Genomic DNA, 19,735 nt, shown 5'->3' on the forward strand with positions numbered 1-19,735 from the left:
CAGTAGCTTTTTACTCCAAGATACCTTTATTCCAGCACTCTTCATTCTCAAAATAGCATTTTCACATATACAGAAAACATCTCGGGATTTTTCACAAACTAAAAGTCTTGGCCACATCAGAAGATGTCAGGTATAACCTTGATTCTTCAAACAGTTAAGCAATCTCCTTAAAAGAAGATTTAAAGTATAAACACAGAAACTGCTTTGACATGTGCAGCCAAAATACTTTCCAGTTGCAAAGCCAAAACTCTATTTATGGTGCACTTCTATCACGAAAAACTGATGGTGTGGACATGCTGTTCGCTGACATGTTTGGGGTGGGCTGTGATGGGTTGTCCTGAGTACTGTGCTCTGGAGAAGGCTGTGGGGGCAGTGGTGGGAATTTGCTCCTGGTGGGACCCGCTGGTCCCTCCTGGGGCCACTCCAGGTGCAGCGGCTGATGCTGCCCAGCACACCCGGGGTCCCCGGGCCCTACAGAGCTGCAGGACTGGGGGCTGCGGTGGTGAAGTCACCGAAGGCTGAAAACACTGCTGCAGGCTGGGCCATGCACATGGTTTTGTGCAGGGCTTTGGGGTCTTTTTTTTTTTTTTTTTCAAAAAAATGCACATACATTTTTAAAGGTTACAAATTTTTGTGACGTTTCTGTTTCTCTTTTCTTGCGGGTGGTGGTGTAGCTGACGAATTGAAGCCAAAGTGTAACCCAAATAACTGTTTACTGAACTCTTCAATTTTCTCTTCCTGGCTACCTCTGAGACCTGGGCAGTGCTCATGTGGCTGTTCATAAGTGCTTCTGAATGCTGAATTTGACCCCAGTCAACCCAGACAGCATCTGTCAGATGGCAAAAACTGGCTCCTGACTGACAAATAGAGGAGCAGTATGACTATAAAAATAAGGGTGGTAGGTGCAGCTTATAAAGCTATTGGATCACATATCATGCAAGAACCTCCCATACAACTAATCCCAATTGACACTAATTTCCATGTTTTTTGAAATGTTTTTAAATTGTCATTACACTTTTGGGGGGCAGTTCAGAGCTCCTCTCTCCTAAAGTTAACCTACAAAGAAGCTACAAGGTCTGCAGGAAGGCTCTTTCACCAAACAGCTCCTGCAGAGAGGGATCCCTGCTTTTCTTCACTGAGTCCCATATAATGGGAATTCATGCTATGGGCCACATCCCCAGCTAGTAAAATTGAATACCAGTCCTCTTCCAGCTGATGATATTGTATTGCTTTACACTACTAATAAAATTGGTCTCCCTCTTTTATTTGGGGGTGCAGGGGGCGGGGAATGGGGGGACGTCTGTCTACAGATACAGACATGGTTTTGCATCTGTATGTATAAGACACACTGTTTAAGTTACAGGTACCTATGTATGCAAACACATTTAAATTAATATATGCTTGCAATATAACCAGTGTGTCTTCAATTCATATGCAGGTATTAGGTAATACAGTACTTTACACATACACAGAACTCAAGTAAAGAGTATGGGGAATAACTTTATGTTGAAAACAGACATGCTTTCGGGCAGATGAGTTCTTTTTCAAGTCATCTTCAGGGCTCATATACCCCAAACTTGTGTTTCTTCCTTTTTTTATACCAGCTATTCTAATAAATAATTGTATCCTTCCCTGAAAACCTTGCTTCACCTAGTAGCCTTAGCCCATCACAGCTATAGCAGAGTTCGTGTTAGCTGAATGCAAACTGCTGCTTTCTCGAAGCTTTCTCATGGACACACCATGCTGCCCAGGCCTGACACAGCCCCCTTTTCCTATCTGTGGAAAATTACTGTTATTTTTCCAGGCTGTGTTTGGGTTGTTTGTCCTATCACAGCCCCAAACACTGCAATGCATAACACAGCCCCTTGGTTCTGTAAGTACATGGGGGCTTGAGATCTGCTACTCTCTGGTGTATGGAAAGAGAAGGCTTAATTAAATCTGTCTATCAGTAGGTGAAAGGCTTCTCTTTTTTTTTTAATGGGAAGATACACAGGTAATTGCCTTTTCGATTTATCACCTCCTGTATCAGGGCTACTGGCACAAGGCATAGAAGTATTGTACTCTGAGTATTGGCACGAAAAGGGAAGATGTGGGGGATTTTCTCTGGCAGTCCAGTTTGGAGGACCATCTGGACAGCAGCCTGGGAGCAATTCATCAGCTCTGTAAAATGAAGGTTAGAAGCCGAATGTCTTTTTTCTTCTGTAAGAGCTAGTTAAAAGTAAACCAGATTCTGCTGTAATCAATTATTAAAAGCTGTTCATTTAACATCACTGTGATCTGGCGTAAGTACAGACAGGGCAAAGTGGTTTTCCAAATCTTATTGACTTCCCTAAGTATCCTATTAGAAGACAAAAATGTGAGTTTGTCAGCAAAAATATCTGCTGGAGGAAACAACACAAAACTAAATGAGATTTGGAGAAGGAAAATAGTTAAATGGGAGCTCCTGGTGCAAAACAAAAATTGCAATGCTTTAATTTTAAGTGGCCCAATAAAGGAAAATATGCTCTGACAGCCCTTTGATATACCAATGTCTGTGGGGCATAAGGGTCTGCATCTGGGATCATGTATATGTTCTATACATAAGATAAAAATGTATGCATGCGATAATATAAGTATGTGTGTAGAGTTAACCATCACAGGTCTGCACTCTGGAGACAGAAGAGGTGATTCACCCCCTCCTTTGCTCCTCTTCTGCTCTGGTCAGTATTTCAATGAGTCATATTTCACCATCTGTTTTAGGAGTTGACTGTGCATAATGTACGTGGTAGAGTTCATAGAATCATAGAACACTTTGGGTTGGAAGGGACCTTTAAAGGTTATCTAGCCCAACCACATCTGCAATGAGCAGGGACATCATCAACTAGATCATGCTGCTCAGAGCCCTGTCCAGCCTGACCCTGAATGTTTCCAGGGATGGGGCATCTCCTACCTCTCTGGACATCCTGTTCCAGTGTTTCATCACCCTCATTGTAAAAATTGTCTTCCATATATCTAGTCTAAGTCTACACTCTTTTAGTTTAAAACCATTACCCATTGTCCAATTGCAACAAGCGCTGCTAAATTCTTATAAGCCCTCTTTAAGTAATCAAATCCCACTATAAGGGCTCCCTGGAGCGTTCTCTTCTCCAGGCTGAATGACCCCAACTCTCCCAGCCTGTCCTTAGAGGGGAGGTGTTCCATCCCTCTGAACATTTTTCTAGCCCTCCTCTGGACCCACTCCAACAGGTCCATGTCTTTCCTGTGCTGGGGACCACAGAGCTGGACACAGCACTGCAGGGGGGGTCTCACAAGAACAGAGTAGAGGGGCAGAATCTTCTCCCTTGACCTACTGGCCACACTTCTCTTAATGCAGCCCATGTACCTTCATTTGGCCTTCTGGGCACATTGCTGGCTCACGTTCAGCTTTTCATCCACCACTACCCCCATGTCCTTCTCCACAGGGCTGCTCTCGATCCCTTCATGCCCCAGCCTGTACTGATACTGGGGGTTGCCCTGATCCAGGTGCAGGACCTTACACTTGGCCTTGTTGAACCACATGAAGTTCACGTGGCCCCACTTTTCAAACTTGTCCAGATCCCTCTGGATGATATCCCATTCCTCAGGTGTGTCAAGCACACCACTCACTTGGGCTAGTATACAGCAGCTGGAAAGCATCAAGCACACTGTTCACAGGATTCAGGATAAATAAGTTCAATAACCCATGGATTTTGAATATGCATCAATTATTTCATTATAGACTAAGGGAACCACTTACATACAACTGCTTTCTTTACGTAGCAAACTAAAACAACAATAAATGAAAATATGAGAGGGCAGCAAGGAAAGGCAGCAGAAGTTAACATACCAGTACTGCAAGTATTGCACCATTTTTTCTCAGTTCTTCCAGCAGAATTTTTGTTTTCTCCAACTGATCCTCTGTACAATGCTTTGTAATTCAATTTCTCAGAGCCTTATTAGCTTTGTCAGCAAGGCTTTTAACTTCTAGTTTTTGAAATCACGAGTCCCAGATCACCAAGCAAAATGAGGGTATGCCTAAAGCCCAGGTTGTGAAGCTCAGTCTCCAAGGCAAAGTTCTCATTAATTCAGTATGGCCAGTATTTTTTATAATGGATCTCACATAAAAATGTATGCGCAGCACACACTCTTAAGTGCTTTAATAAATGGATAATGATGTAGAAATGCTTTAGGGTTCCTCTTTTCTTTCCCTTCTGTTGTGGCTTAACCCCAGCCAGCTGCTCGCTCACTCCCTCTCCCTGGTGAGGGAGAGAATTGGAAGAGTAAAAGTGAGAAAACTCATGGGTTGAGTTTAATAGGTAAAGCAAAAACCACGCACACAAGCAAAGCAAAAAAAGGAATTCACTCACCACTTCCCATGAGCAGGCAGGTGCTCAGCCATCACCAGGCCAGCCGGGCTCCGTCACACATAATGGTGACTTGGGAAGACAAACGCCACCACTCCAAACACCCCCCCCGCTTCCTTATTCTTCCCCCAGCTTTATATGCTGAGCATGACATCATACGGTATGGAACACCCCTATGGTCAGTTGGGGTCAGCTGTCCCAGTTGTGTCCCCTCCCAACTTCTTGTATACCCCCCAGCCTTCTCGCTGGTGGCATGGGGTGAGAGGCAGAAAAGACCTTGGCTCTGTGTAAGCACTGCTCAGCAATACCAAAAACATCCCTGAATTATCAACACTGTTTTCAGCACAAATTCAAACCAGCCCCATACTAGCTACTATGCAGAAAATTAACTCTACCCCAGCCAAATTCAGCACACGTTCCTTCTTGTGTTCTTTAATATATGACAGCAAATAATAGCTCTCTCTAAAACAATTAAACAGAGACAGAAAAAAGATCTGTAAATACACTTTATAACTGAACTGTTTAATAGACAAAATTTAAAAACAGAGTCCCTGAGGACAGACAGTTCCAATATATTTTGCATTACTAGTACTTTTAGGAAATAAGTACAATATGCAAAGAACCACATTCAGTTCACATCTAACTAAAGATTTAAAGGGCTCCGTCAAAAACTATTACCACAAACATTTGTTAAACTTTTTTTTTCTTTTAATTTACATCAAGACAGTCCAAAAAATGTCTGTGGAAAACTGTCACAGTCAGTGTTGGCACTGGACTGACAAGTGTAATTGCAGAATTTGGGAGCGTGAAATTACTGGTAAGTTTGTTTTAAAAGAGCTTCATGAGGGAGCAAAATAAGGTCTTTGGAGGGCATGTGCATGTGTCCATGTGTCTGTAACCAAGGAGAACATCCTTCTTTAATGTGAACTGTTGAATTCAGTAAGTCTAGTCATGGAAAAAGGTGCAGAGTTTGGATGAATTATGGCACTTCATACCAGCTGAGTGTGAATACCTGCTTAAATTCTCAATTTTAATTTCTTTTCTTCCTCATTTTTCCTTATATCTTAATAGCATTTTGTATAGAATTAAGTAGTGGGATCTGCAGTGACTGCCTTGCTTGTATGTTCACTTCTGAAGAATGATGGCCAGTCGGGATTTTTAATATTTATAAGCAGGAAGATCCTTGGAAACATCACAGCTGTAAACAGTATGCTATATATACTAGAGCTAGGACAGGTAGATGAAAACATACGGTGTTTTTAATTTCCCTAATGAACATGGTAGTTTCCTCAATATCGTCAAGAATCAGTGTAAATTAGTTTCTCAAAAGAACTGCATTTTGCAGCTGATTGGAGTGCTTGGGTACCACAGGATTATTTCCTAAATGGAAAAAAGGCACATTAGCATGAATATTCAAATAGGACTGTGAACCATTAAAGACCCCTTTGCTCTACAAATAGAGCTGTAGTGACTTTTTGAATAAACTCTTCCTGAAAAGCAGTTTTCTACACATGTAAGAGGCCTGAAATTACATACTTACTATGAGAAAAGGAGAGGTATCTATTGTCTTGAAGGAGAGCAACTAAACAGACCAAAGAGATCAATCTGTTTTTCTGCCCGGATTTTCAGGATTGCTGTTCTTTAACATTTTCAGAAGAATAGTCAAATCCCCAAATGAACTTGAATAAAATTGCTTGTTCTTTTGAGTTTGATGGACTAGTTATTTTTAGTCAGGTTTAGTCACTAGAAGCAAGTACTTTTTTTTTTTTTTTTAGAGAGAGTTTGCACAGATCCTTAAGGATTTTTATAACACTTTAGAAGCACAGGAAAAACACTCTACCGCACTTTTGATGCTTTCAAAGTATTTTAAATGTTTTAATGAAAAACTCCACAAAATCTTGCCAAGAAACAATGTTATACATGTAAGAATATTAACACTCATATTTTAGCCCAGTTGCTGAGATTTATTTTCTTTTCCTATTTTATCCAAAATCTGGTACTTCACTTTAATGCACTGCAAATTTGTTTAGTCAATTTTTATTGCAAGTCAGTACCTATCAGTTTTGACATATATAAGGAAAAAACAGTAGGTGTTTTTTTTTTTTCTTTTGTTATTTTATCAGTAAAGGCTTTTAATGGCTAATGATGTTCCTAATAATTTTCTTCATCTTTTATAGAAAGTTTATTCCCTTCAGTAGCAAGATGCAGAAAGACAGTGAAGGAGAAGTATATAATGGACTAAGTAACTTTATATATAGGAGAAACTCTCCTTCTTACTAGTAAACATGCTCAGCCTACTCTATGTGTAACTTGCAGTGGGTCTGAGAGATCAGATCAGAGAAGCTGGTTTCATATCTAAAAGCACGCCCAGTGAAGCAGACACCTTCATTTTTCTCCATAGCAAAGTCAAAGATGGAAAAAAAAATGGATGCACCGTGGATTTCTGAGAAAGACAGTGCTTAATGTAACTGATGGATAATCTGATCCATTTTCAGCTTTATTTTTGCTTTATCTAAAAGTTGAACCCTGAGTCCTTGATTCCTGCATACTGGTCAGGAAGGAGCAGAACTTTTTTGGTGTATGTATATATATGTATGTACATATATTTGCATATACATATATGTGTATATATACATGTGTATGTATACTTTAATACATAAACTCACATGTAAACAAGAGAAGAAAGAGGGGGGCACAGGTCAGAATGCTCAGAGTCGTTCTCAGTATTTGGGCCTGCAAAAATCATCTGTTTGAATTGATTCCTTGCACATCAAACAGTGTTTGCAGCCTAACGCTATAAAAGCCAGCATTTCTAAAGCACAACTAGCAAATAATCATTGTACAGTTTTCTGTTGTACCCTGCCCTGCAAATTTTTCTTCTTATTTCCTTCTTGTTTTCCTTCTTAGTTTTTTCTTTTTCACTGAGGAAATTTACACACAGAGGCTTAAGCACCAAAACCTGAGGTTTGCTCTTTCTTTCACACAGGCAGGCTGAAAGTGCATGTTTTTCTCATTAGATGGCTTTTATGACTTGGAAAATGGATACTGCAATCTCAGTATGCAGTTGATGCATGGTGCACAGATGCAGTGCCTTGGAAAACATTTGCATTGACTATCATGATGTTTTCCTAATTAGATGCCTCAGAATACAGATCTATTTCCAGCACAGTTTTTACGTCGAACTGCACAACAAATTCAGTTCAACTGGCAGTTTAGCTTACTCAAATGCCATCAACAGAAGTTCGCTGAAATAAATTAAAGAGGCAGTAATGTGCTCGTAGCATTAACATTAGCATTTCATGGCCTTTAGCTAGCTGAGGCAATAAACAAACTCAAACTGTGAAGTGTCCTGCTCATGCGGAGAGAAGGGGCATCTGAGGGCTGAAGGCTGATTGCCGCTTCTCATCAGACACCATCACTTGCATTTTTCTGATGGGGTTTTGAGAACCTTAACCACAGTCATAAAGTATCTTGTTCTCCAAGAGAGAGTTAAAGGTGTGAAATAGAACAAAGGAAGGTAAAATGGGGGATGGATGTCAAAGAAAACTTGCTTTAAATAAGCTGATGGAAGGAGTAGCTTGATAGCTGAGATGCAGCGTCTCTCCTTCTTAAGTTACTGATTGAAGTGATGGAGGTTTGCTGATTGAAAACCAGCCGGCATGGATTGTGATTAAAGGTTTTTCCCTCCAGTCGTCCTTCAACCAACAGCTCATGTGAAACAGGCTGTAGGGAGAGCGAGACAATCTCTGTTAAGATTTCTGGTGAAATTCAGAAGAGGTACCTATGTTTTCTCCTATCATCTTACTCTTTCCACCACTGCTGGAAGCAGAAATGCTTTTAAGTACCTGGAGCTGCATATTTAAAGTACAGCTGAAGCATGATTTTAACCACTGCTTCAAGCTGGTTCCCTAGAGCCACAGACAGGCGGGGATGTAAGCCATTACACTTTCAGAAGTGCTGAGAGATCAGCAGCCCTCCCCACAGACGACTATTTGGTACTGATTGAAAGTGGCTCTTCTAGAAATGAACCATCATGGTGAGAAACATGATTTTGTCCAGCTATTAATGCCGTGACTTTATCAAGTGATGGCACAGGAAGGAAAGGGACAGTGCAGAGGTGAAAGGAGGCACAGAAGTGATGTGGGAGCTGCTCTGGTAAGACAAAATGGTGCCAAAAGCTGAGGTCTGAGGTGAGAAGGGGTCTGATGAGGGGAGAAAAGAGAGGAAAAAAATAAAAACTGCACCTTTCTGGAAGTCAAAACTGTGTTGAATTGCTGTCATTTTGTGTCAAATTGTGGTGTTTTTTTTTTTTTTTGAGGAACATGGATTGCTTAAAATATTGGGAATAGAGAAGTATTGTAGCAGGAGAAGAGCTCAAAATGGAGTTATTTCAATAGGTGAGCTATATGCTCTCTAAGCAGTTGTGGATGGGAGCCCCATGCTAAGGGTAATGAAGGAAGGGAGCTGGTTTCTGCTCTGATTTAAGCAGATTTCCTGCCCCAGATTTTATTTCAGCTCAATAAGGAGTAAGTTTGCCTCCAACAAGCAATCTTCTAGTGGAAATGAGCAGGTGACAGGGGTCATGGTGTTTATGGCTTTCTGTTGCCACGGGTGACACATTTGACAAAAGAAAAAATTGTCTAGTGTGGGAAAACACTTCTGGTCAACAGGAGTTCCTCAAAATTAAAAAAAAAAAAAGGACACTTAAAATCTGAATCCTTTCCAGACGCACTGTATGGAGTGAATACATCCACCTTGCTTTAAAGAACCACCCTTTATTTTATTCACATGCCATCTGAGCAAGAGACAAGAAGCCAAATCAACCATGAACTCCCTGCTTCAAGGGTCTCACCTATACTATATGCCAAAACCTGAGCTTTCACCCACGGCATCATCCTTCTGGTGGGCTCCTTAGCAAAGTTCCAGTCCAGAGCTTTTCAGGCTGACACTCAGGCTCCACTACCTCTAAGTGCAGAGACCAATCTGCTGGGGCCTCTGCCATACCCTACAGCAGAGGCTGTAGCTGATAGAGGACTGGAAGACCAGCCAGAGAGGGCCAGCGACCTGGGGCTTTCCAGAGAGTGATGGTGAGACCTTCCCTCACCTGCCACCACCTTCTGAGTGGCTGAGCTGGTTACCACATGCTGCTTCATTTCCACCAAGTGATGTCAATTGCTTGAGAGCAATACCTAAGATGTTATCACAAAAAGTTTACACCTTACCACCAAAGGGTCTTCATTTTTTCATGCCATTTATATAAATGTGCCTTCAGCTACCATGAGAACTGCAACGCCAAAGAGCAAAAATATTAATTCTGTTCCAGAAGATTGCAGTTCATTTAAACACCTGCTAGCTTTACCCTGGCAGGCTAGGCTAGGATTGCTCTGGTATTTTACTGTAGTTTAGTGTTTGATGATCAGTTTATATTCCATGAATTTTTTTCAGGTAATAAATACTAGCTGTATGTTGCAAAGCATCTGGAGTCATTTGTTAGTCCAACACACAAGGGAAACAGAACAGTCAGCACAATCATGGTCTAATTTTAAAGCTAGGATTTATTTATGTCAGCTGGTCAAACTACAGCCTTTCATGCACTGTGATTGTAAAAGTAACTGCAGTAGTAATGGTCCATCAATAAGGCAAATTGCACCTTCAGAAAGGAGAAAAGGCATTGCACTTTCTGCAATCAGTACATAGATGATTTTGCATGGCGGAAGAGAGAATAGCCATGAGATTTAGTACAGCTTCACCTGAAGCCATTTCTAGTTCCTTGGCATGGTACTGAACCAGAGGGGCTAATTGCAAGGCAGCCTGCAGAGCAGTTCATCAATATAGATCTAGCATAGCTTGTGAGAACAGCAATTTAAAAACCATTTTGGTTGCTTAGAAATGTGGGAATACAGACAGCAATATGACTGCTGTAGCATAAAAATACAGCAGGGTATGGTCCATGCTTGTTCTCACCAGTAATTAGACAATGAAAAAAGGTTGTTTTTCAAGACGTTTCGGACCTTAAAAAGATAGACTTTGATAGCAACCGCCTTTCATGCTTTATCAGCTCCTATTTTAGCTGAGGAAGTAAGCAAAGACCTGTTGAAAAGAGTGGAGCTTGATTTTCTGTGGCCACTGATGATTCAAGCTAAAGCGTGTCTCTTGGTATACAACTAGTTGAAAAGGGAGCAGGTCTGCATAAATATTTTCAAGATTGAAGTGAATCGTTAGCAGTGTTTGTGAATATAAACAGTACACTACCAGAAAACTGTCTCTAGCTAGACAACATATCATGATGTGCAGCTAGTAACACTAAAGTTAAGTTTCAAAGAAATCACTGCCTTCAATGTAATAGAAAAGAGAATTGCTGATTGCTTGTTTAGCTGATACACTGCAGAAACAGCAAGCATGGTCTCTCTAAGACATCAGTTTAAAGCCTATAGGACGGGAGGTTTCCGTCACTTTTCCCTCTCTGCCAGAAGATTGATCATGTCAGCCTTGACAACTCGGAATTTCTGAGGCACAGAATACTCAGCTCTGCACAAGAAAGCACAAAGAAACTAAAAATGTTCTGCAGCTATAACAAACTATGTTTTAATATTATTTTATATTTGCTAAATTGCATTTTTTAAGCCTCTTAAAGATGGTGAAGATGCAGATGGGTGAACACTGCTTTTTTAATATAAAAACTATGATAATCTTAAAATTAGAACAATCTCATCCTGGATGTGCTGAAGTTTGACATAATGCATTAGCTGAAGGCTAAATTACAACAAAGAAGAGATGACAAATTACTTGTTCATAAGAGTAATTCTTCTCTAAAGAAAAAATATGCAAAATTATTTAATTCACTGACGCACACTTGTTCCCAAATAGCTGAATTCACATTCTTATTTCTGAGAGGAAAATTTTTATTCACTGTTTGAACTACATTTTCTGAAGGAATAAAAATGTGACTTTGAAGACTGTAGACATTTGTAAAAGGGGGGGAACTTATGACTGATTTATGTTTGTTTGTATCATGTATGATGGGAACTGAAATACTAAGTAAAGGGTGTGTGTATGTTGGGGAGGACATCAGGAATCCTGTATTACAGAAGGTCAGATTCTATTTTCAAATATCTTTATTTTTCAGAATTCTAGCTTTCCTTCACACTTAATAGTTATGGCATTTGCTGTGTAAATTTCTAACTCAAATATATCAGCAGAAAGACGACCTTGCCAGATTGCAGAAATATGCTAAATATTAAATCCCTTAAGGCTTATGTTTCGCTCACACATGCAGAGAAGTTTCAAGAAATTATTATGAAATATAAATATGCATTACAGTTACACTGAACTTACATAATATCTTAAACAATAAAGTAAAGTTTATAATAACTGAATTTTATGTGTCACAGCCATAGGAAAATGCAGGGAAAAAAAAAATTCTGGGATCCTAAGGGAAACAGTCTTCTCTAAAGGATCCCCTCTTCACGTTGTCCCTTATTTTCACCCAAGAAAGGCAATACCTCTCTTACCAAAGATCTCTGTCACTCATTTCCCCTCAGCCAGATGCTAAGGCAAACAGATCAGCCACCAGTTCCTCCAGCTATTCCTCACCAGGAATTCAATTAGAGAAAACGACTCCTTGGTGAATATACTACCCATTAGCTTCCCCTGGACCTTGAACTCAGCTTCATTTGTAAAGCAGAAATAACCCGCTCAGGAAGGTTATCCACAGAGGAATTTCTTTCAAAGGTCGTGCACACACTTTTGAAAGAACTGAACACCTGTGCATGAGGAATTACTAGAGCTCTTTTGTGAAATGCAGATTTTGTACGCATCAAAATATTGAGCCTAAATGCTTCTGTCTTCCAGAATTTTTAAAATGTACGTGTGTTTGTACCCATATGGGCAATGCATATAGCTAAACATGGCAGTTGGATGTGCTGGCCAGAAGTTCACTGCATATCTAAATATCTCACGTCTAGCATATTTTAAAATTGATTGTTTGTCTGCAGAAGAGCGCTGAAAAAACCCTGTTCTCTGACTGACAGCTTAGTTAATGAACTTAACGAGATAATCCTGTAAGGTCTGAAGTTAAATACCATAGCTATGAAAAGGTATTACCCCTGGTTTTCTCCTTACTCTGACTTCAGTAAATGTAACAGTTCCATGACAAAAGACATGGGTTATAGACCAGTGCCCAGAAAAAATCCCAGCTACTTAAATTGTTCCATTACTGAAGTACAAAGACAAATATTCATCAGCATGTCAACAAAGTTTTAAAAGGTGGCTCTTCATTTTTTCCTGGTGAAATAGTGACTACATGACTCTGTAAACTACACTTAAAAAACAAACAACAACAACAAAAAAAAAAAAACACAAAAACAAAACAAACCAACCAACCAAAGAAAAAAACACAGGGAAAAAAAAAAAAAAAAGGAAACAAAAAAAAATGTTTAACCCCCAAAACTGAGACTTACTTCTTATTTTAGCAATGCAGCTGTTACCAAGGTAGGTATCAGAAATGCAGTACACTTTTCTAAAACTTTGGCTGCACGCAGGGTCTCTCATGTTGCACTAAGTGGGAAAATAACATGGTTATTCTGCTGAACAGTCTATTTAGAAAGAAACCTCTCTAAGATTAATTAATTTGGTTGATTGTATGTAGGCAGATTTCTCTAAAATATTTGGTCTTAATTAATCAGAGAAGCACAGTGTGAAGCTATAGCAATGAGCTATTTTTCCTTATTTCTTTTCAGGTTAGAGGAAAAAAGATTCTGTAAAAATTATCAATTTCTCACTGGCAAATTCCAACTGATTTTTGAATGCAGAATGAAAATCTCTAAATTGCTATGAAGTGAAGTCATAAATATCCTGGGTTATATAATAACAGACTCATATCCTCATTAAAAGTGATGTCTTCAGAAACATTTACTAACTTCTCATTTTTTCCAAGTTTGGTGAAAACTGGTTTGCGAGTAGTCCACCTCCAACGCCTGGCCTATGTTGTTGAGGGATTTATTAGATGTGTTTCCAAGTCTCCATTTACTGTAACTTTCCAGTCTATTAACTACTTACATCTGGTATCACATAAGCATTTCTAACATAAGCACTGCTGTAGTGAATGCAGATGCTATATAAATAATGAAGGAGTAATGGGTTGGATCAACTCCGTCTGGAAACAGGATAAACTCCTCTCTCTCAGGCAGGAGCTCTTTCCGTAGGACCAAACCAGGGCGAGCTTCTCGCTGGAGAAGGAGGCTGGACACTTTCAAGGCTGTGTGAGGCGGTTGCTTGCTGCAGCCACTGAAGCCTGCGGCAGGACCTAAACAGGCGACGGGTCAGCTTGGTTTGCCCTCCAGAAAAGAGAGTTTCAGCACCAGGAAGAGGTCCTGTTCCTCCAGGGTACAGCTTTAAAGCCAGACTCTACCGAGCTGGTGTGTCCCATGGAACTGCAGAAGCCGAGAAGGACGTGTCCCCTCGTCTTGCTCAGCCATTTCTGAAACAGCAGAGGCGGCAGCAAGGGGTTCACAGGAGCTCATTCACAGGCACGACGATTACCAGGCTGCTGTACTCTTCCCTTGGTGAATGCAGACACCTGACCTTCACCTTGCACTTTGCAGTGCCAGAAAGGTGTCTGTAGTAGCTGTACCTTAGTGATACTATTGTACCTGCCTGGAATTACAGGCACAGCTGCTCTGAGCTTTCAAGACACAGAGCAGGTTTGAGATTAATTCAAACAGTCGTGAGGAAAATACCTGTTCCATGATACTGGTTCTCTCTCAAAACTCTCCTTTTCTTGCAGGCAAATCTTGCACAACTGCTAATAGATGCAGATATATAACAAGACAGAATTTGTTTGGTTTTATTTTTGATGCAACAGACATACAAAGAAACAATCAGATGTCACTGCAGCTATGTTTATAAACTGATAGCTAATAACTGGGAACTGGTGCAAATTAAGTCAGATTTATTTTGCTTTAGGTGAGATCTTGTTACTAACAGTGAAATGCACTACGAAGAGTGGTGCTGCTTGGCAGAAACATCATCCATCACAGAATTGCTGCAGTTGAATATAGCACATTTACACAGCCTGTGAAAGATTTGCAAAAGCACCCAGGAGATTGAAGTGCATAAGTGCCAATGACTTTAAATGGTACTTGCTCTTGCAACTTTCATCCCCTGAGACTTCAGTAAACTTAATAATGCACAAAAATACAGTCTGAAGTGTGATCCAGCTTTACATAAGCTTGGCAAGTCTTGCTTTTGTTTTAAATCGACTGATATTGTGAGAAAAAAAACAAAAATGACTGGAAAATTATCAGACTGGAAAGTAGACTCTATAATAATAATGAACTCCTAGGCCCGCTAATACAAGTGTTCCTAAATGCCAACACATAAGATGTTTTTCAGTGGAAATCAACAGGTTAGTTTATGTCAGAGAAGAGACAAGCAGAGGGAATTAACTGGCCTTGACTAATCATCTCACCTAAAGAATACTGCTGCTGACAGAGCACAGGAAAATGGATTCACAGAAGGGAATAACACAGCTTAAAGTGTGTAAACAAAAGTAACCTTTTAAAGTTGATTTGCATCAGAGGCCTTGGCCTATTGTCTAAAAATAATAATGTTGACTCCTGCAATCCAGTCAAGCTTTATCTGTAGTGTATCAACAGAAAAGCTATTCATCTGGGAACGTTTCAGCAAAAAGCAACAGGAAAATGAAGAGAGTGAGATCTGGTTGCTAGGACAAAGAAAAAGCAACACGAGTGCGTGCCTGTTCATGCCACAATAGCTAAGTCACTACCCTGAAAGACTAGCAGCAGCTGGGAAATTAACTTTCTGGGTATATGTGTCATCCTTGACCATGTGGTTTTGTATTCCCGAGATGCAAAACATTGTTCAGTGGCGTTTTGCAAGTCTTAGATCCATCATCTACACATATCGTCGGCTATTTCCGAGGCAGAGAGTAAGAAGGATGCTCCAGAACTGGCAAGCAGGCTGCTGCTCTGCAGAACTGCAAAGGGGACTGGGTGACGTCTTCAGGATTTTCTGATTAATATCCTTTGGAATTAAGCAGGCCCTTCCCCCCCACAAACACACTTTGCAATCTGTTGTCAGGTGGGTCTCATGGTGCGGGAACACACCACACCTCACCAAAGCTGCCCATGGACTGCCCACCCGTGCCCGCAGGCATGCTGCATCCACCAGCCTGAGCAGGCTGGGGGAAGGCTGAGGTTTAGGACACTCTCAGACAGACATGGAGTGATAAATTTTGAGGTGATAACTTTCGATACTGGCAGTGGGGAAGCAGAGCCAAGAGTTTGATCTCACCTTTATGCAGCACAACCTCACTGGTGCTGCAGTCTTGCAGCCCAGCCCCCTGCTCCACACCACTGGGCTGCTTGCGCAGTGAGGTGGCACGCAATGCAAATAAAATTCAAGGGCAGAAACAAAGTGTAAGTTGTTCTGGTGCACCCAGGGCTGCTCTCCAGTGCCTGCTTTCCTGGGTAGCAGCTGCACATCGCTGGTGTACATTTGAGCCAGAGCTCTGCCTGTGTGTTGGCACTGGAGGGGTGCTGTGCAGATGAAAAAGGGATGCTTATCATTTTGTGTTTGTTGCCTCAAAGGAGAATTGTCTGCTTCTATGCAAGCAAAAAAATGTCATCAAGAGAATTCCCCTTCTCAACAAACACTTTCAGGATTTCCTTTACTCTTTTTACTTTTACTCTCTTACTATTTTGTTTGTCACTAGTCCTAACCTTGAAGCTTTGGCTGCTATAAACTATAAATATAATTGAAAATTACTTATTTAAATTAGTCTTATGGACTACAAAGCTTGTAGGATTACAATTTCAGTGTGCAGTACGGAATCAAGATAATGGGCTTTTAATTCAGATGATGAGCACTAACTCATGTATATATGTAAGAATGGAGAAAATGTAGGTAGCTCTCTAATGCCAAGAAAAATTTGCATTAATAGAAAGTGCTTCTTTAACTATGAAACAACCATTTATTTCCTTTGTATAGAAGTATATAGAATATGATGCATAATGCATACTTTTCCCTTGTGTGCATGCACAGCCATACTGAAAAAGAGCAGAAATAGAGGAGCTAATCATCCATCTTTTTGCTGTGCAGCAGATGTCAATAAACTGGAGCTTGTGTTCCATTCTATTAAAATCCCAATGTCCCAGGCAATAACCTATCTCTCAATAAACACAAGTCTAATGTCCATTGAGATGCGAGCTAATACTGAGTGGAAAATGACTTCTGTGTTTACCTGCTTCCAAATTGTATTTTATCCGTTTTCATTTACCAGATAAAAACAATTGATTGCCTTAACTTATTCTTTGTAAAGAAAAAGCCTCTATGATCAGGGAATATTGATGGTAGAAGAATTCTAGTGGAATAAAATTGAACAATGATTTTAAGTTCTCCAAATATGATGTCTCCCCATTCACTTTTTAAACCCTAGATGCAAGAGATGTTTCCGACGTTCTCCAGAGACTGTAGGTACCATATGTCAGGAGAAAGTCTAGAGGGCAAACTACAGGATGACTGATCAAATACTGAGATTTTTATTTTTAACTCTAAGACAGAATTTACGCAGCACAGCTGTGATCCCTAAATGCCTGCCAATTGCCTTGCATAACTTGAATTCATCACAGTGCCTCAGCACTTGTGATGTTGCCCAGGTATCCCCTAAAGACAACACTACACAGTTTAGTTTTACATAACTGAATGGGAAATATCTAAGTAATTCATTATATTAGCAAAAGAGTGAGTGGGAAATTAAATGCTCCAGCTCTTCAACATCAGGCAATCACCTCCCTTCCCTGCCACTGTTCCCCCTCCACCCACCCTTCCTGCTGTAATTCCCCACCCACACCCTACACCTCCTCCTTAATGTATTTTCATTACATATGTCCCCTTCGCCTTTCCCATATCCCCACTCCTTCCGTTACAGCAATCGCCTTCGCTCACCCCTGCTCCCACACCCTGCTACCATCCTCCATCAGTCTGTCACTTCCTCCTCTTCCTCAGCTGCTGGGGACTGAGAAGCTGTGCCCAATGCTGGGACCACACTGTGCTTTAGGGGAGTGTGTTGACTTCACAGCCCTGTGCCTGATCCACTCAAAGGTCTAGTGCTGGTGCTTATTTTTGTCCTGCCTGGTGTTGTGACAGTGAGGCTTGCAGATGTGCACTCCCATCTGCTAACAAATGACCCTGCAAGCTAGCCCTACCTCAAGGCTGTGCAGGACCGGGCTGAGTAGGACTGGGGTGAGTTTTGTGTAATTATCTGATAATCATAGATTAAAGAGAAACAAAAAAAACTAAACATATTCCTAGAAAGGAGACCTAGGTATGTCCATATGATATTTAAGTGGGGACCAGGCACGTTTCCCATGGCTGGTTTGCACTGCATCACCTGTGCAGAAGTGGGGAAAGTGGGACTACAGCGACCCTGAGCACAGTAGGGATGCGAGCAGCAAGGTCCCTGCTGCCAAGAGGAGCCACTTTGCTGCCACCACGACAACTGAGTTTGGTCACACCAAGAGGAGGATTTTAGGTGTGCCTATATCACACAAAGAAATGTGTAACTGTGGTTTGTGTGTGTGATCTGAACTATTTTAATGCCTTCAGGAGAGATGCCAGTCTTCTGCAGGTGTGTCAATTTTCCCCTTCCTATAGTTGTTGTTGTTATTATTAATCATTGCCACCATCTTGTGGTTATTTTTTTATATCATTCACTGTATTAAATGTGGACTTGGCTCCCAGGAAGAAATGACAATGGTTATAGAAAAACAGTAAACAGTGGTATCATTTTGCCAAAAGCTGCAAACTAAGTACAGAAGGTCACTGTACTTTGTGTACTTGATGAGGCCAACAGACCATCCCCTTACACACTCTTCCCCTGTCACATTAGTCCTGAAGACTTCAGTGGGAATATTTATGGTGGAAACTGCTACTGAATGTGAGTAATAGTATCAGTTTGGCCTTTGTGAAACAGCATTAAATCACAACACACTGAGAAGGGGCAAGAGTCCTCAGGCTTATTTCAAGAGCTTTTTTTAGATATGGATAGTCAGACCTTTCTTAAAAAATAATTAGTCATCACAAGTAAAGACAAGATAACTTTTGAGAATAAAAGAGGAATTCATTGAAACCTTTTCCAAGCTTCCAAGAAAGGTTGATTTAGAGATCATTGAAGCCTCTGCACCTGGCTCTAATAATTTAGTAACAGGAAAGGGGAAAGTACAAAAAAATCTGAACCAATTACAATTCCTGCCTGATCTGAAGGCCAAGGAACTACAGATAAAGACATTTACCTGCATTTCTGTATCATCCCAATATTGCAGAGGTGCAGTGGGACTATAAAATTAATAAAGGTGTTTTACAGCAGAGAGGCTCCATATTCACTGGAAATGATGTTCTGACTATAAGCCAACAAAATAATGCTGTCACAAAAAATGCCAAAAGCCATGTAAATTTGTGGTAAGGGGACTGTCACTTGTAAAATAGTCAAGATAATTATGCTGCTGTGCTTGGCACTGGTTATGTTTCATTCGGATGGCTGTGTTTCCTTTCAGGCACACCAATAAATTGGCAGAGTTCAAAGGAGAATAATGGAAAATGAATAAAAAGGCTGGAAAATGAGACCTATGAGATAAGGTTAGGGAAACTGGGTGTAGCTGCTCTGGAACAAATTAATCTAAATGGCAGGAGGGAGGATTTAGGTTAAGTACAAATCAACTTTTATAGCTTTAAGAAAAGTTCAGCCATCGAACAAGCTGCCAAGGAAGGTTTTAGCCTCACCATCGCTAGAAGTACTAAAAGACAGGAGACCATCTGTCAGGGAGAGTGTAGGGATTAAAAAAAAAAAAAAAAATTGCCACAGTTTAAGACTTGAGCTAAACAACCCATTTGTGACTAGACTTTAATGGACTAAAAGTGGCATGGCTCTTCTTTTTAGAGGAATGTGAAGATTCTCTTGATCGTATAAACCAACACAAGTCAATTCTGCTAATTTCAGATTGGGAAGGATGTCTGCATTTGAATATTTACAGGACATAGATGCATAGGTATTGATTTAATCCTATCAATAATACATTATCTTTTTCTTCCCATCAGGCCTTGAACATGTGTATAGAGCTGATATTAAAAAAAGAATATTTAATTTAGGTTAAACCATAATTAAAATCTGAGGTTTATTTTATCCCTTTGTATTGCAAGTAAATACTGGGCCAGCCCAGGCCTGTCCAATGACCTTGGGGCTTGTGATAACCACATTCAAAAAGATTTCAGATCAGGTCAAAACTGTGATGAGTGGTAAATGGTCAGTAATGGATGTAAAGGTGGTTCTGCATTGCCATACTGTTATGGCAGTGAGA

This window comes from Tyto alba, unplaced genomic scaffold (genome assembly GCF_018691265.1).
Source record: "Tyto alba isolate M040663 unplaced genomic scaffold, T.alba_DEE_v4.0 Super-Scaffold_14, whole genome shotgun sequence".
Lineage (NCBI taxonomy): Eukaryota > Metazoa > Chordata > Aves > Strigiformes > Tytonidae > Tyto > Tyto alba.